Genomic DNA, 1,911 nt, shown 5'->3' on the forward strand with positions numbered 1-1,911 from the left:
AGTAAAAAAAACTGTGGTAATCATGTAAGAGAGGAGGATCCAAAGTGAGGAAACGCAGACCAAATGGGGAAATGTAAAGAAGACTTTCTTTTAAATAGGAGTTGAAAAGGATGGTTAAAGAGTAGGACTGGAGAGGTGGGAAGAGTGAAAAGGGAATGAAAGGGGAAGCAAAGGAAATGATGGAGAGTGTTTTTGACATCCTTGTCAGGCAGCCTGGCATCTGAGCAATGCTACCTGGAGCAGGACAAGAAAGCTGCAGCTGGCCTGACTATACTAACATCTGACTTAGTTCCATGGTCATGGGGAACCTGAGAACTTTCCCAACTGTCCTCAAGGGAAGACCAAGAGGAGAAAGGAACCCCAGCATAATTTAAATTTCCAGTCTCCTATATGGGACTTCAGGAGGTCTCTTTATTGGCCTCGCACTCACATCAGGACCAGCCATGGAGTCAGACCACATTGCTGAAGGCTTGATCCTGTAGTGGCCGGAAAGCTTCCAAGCACAGAGATGGCACAACATCACTTTAAGACCTGCTGCAATGTTTGGATGTAGAAACAGACTTTTCTTATCTCTGTCCTGAAACTTTCTTAATTCCACATCTTTGTAATGTCTGTCATATGATATGGAATATGCCTCTGGGCAGACTGGATCAGCTGTCGTGGCTGTGTACCCTCACAACATCCTTCCCATCAGCCACTTTCTCACTGGGAGGGAGCAGAGCAAGAAACAGAGAACACCTTGGCACTGGGCAAACATGGATGAGCAATAGCCAAGACACTGGCGTGGTACAAGCACTGAGTTTTCTAAACTCTTATGGGGCTAGGAAACAGCCATCCTTCAGGACATCTGGTGGTCTGGTTCAGAAGAGAAGCCATGGTGCGCTGGCCTTTATGCTTTGGGATAGTGAGAGCTGCAGCCCATGTGGCACCACAGTGGAGCAGGCTCCCCACAGGAGCTGCTGCCCATGGACAGAAGCTTATGAAGGAACAAGTTTTTGGGCAGGACCTATGGCCTCTGGGGGACCCACACAGGAGCAGTCCATTCCTGAAGGACTGTACCCTGTCGAAAGGATTCACTATGGAGCAGTTTGTGGAGAACGGTAGACAGTGGGAAGGACCCACAATGGAGAATTTCAGAAACAGAGTGTAATGAACTGACTGCCACTCCCATTCCACATCCTCCCAATGGCACTTGGGTGTTCGGGGTTAGGAGTAAAGTTGAGCTTGGGAAGACACACGTGAGGAGTCAAGGAAAATTCCCTCTACTGTCCCACAATGCCCTGGTACATCCCAGTGACCTCCAGGTAGGGCATGACTCTTTCACCACTGCTCTCTAAGCCTGATGATGCAACTGGTTTTTTACTCATTTCTTTGTCAACCTATTCAGACATTAATGGCCTAACCTGGGAAAAAGGACATTGAGGGAGACCATGTCAGAAGGGTCAAAAATGACATCCACTGTTCTTTACTCATGCACAAATGCCGATACTTCATCATGTTGGCAATCAGGCTTCAGAGACATGATGACCCATCATCAATCCATGCTGACTGCTTTCGGACACATTCTTCTTTTTTCGGTGCACAGAAATGCCAAAGTGACCTTGTACAGCCTGGGGTTCCCTGGGTTGACTTTCTGACCTTTTTCAACAACAGGCGTGACATTGCCTTGTCCTCACTCACAAGAGGAGGCCCTCTACCAAGACCATGAAGTTTTGAAAGGGATATTCCAAAGAAATGTCGATCTTCCCCTAGAACTTCATAACCGCTATTCTGCCTGTTAAAAGATGTATTGAATTCCTTCAAATTTTCATATATTTTCACCTGTCTTGGCTACTTCTAAAGTAATTTTTTAAACTTGCAGTCTGCCTAGACAAAGGCCCTTTCCATTATTGACCACTTTTCTCCTCCTTT

The sequence above is a fragment of the Opisthocomus hoazin genome, chromosome 29 (assembly GCF_030867145.1).
Source record: "Opisthocomus hoazin isolate bOpiHoa1 chromosome 29, bOpiHoa1.hap1, whole genome shotgun sequence".
Taxonomy (NCBI): Eukaryota; Metazoa; Chordata; class Aves; order Opisthocomiformes; family Opisthocomidae; genus Opisthocomus; species Opisthocomus hoazin.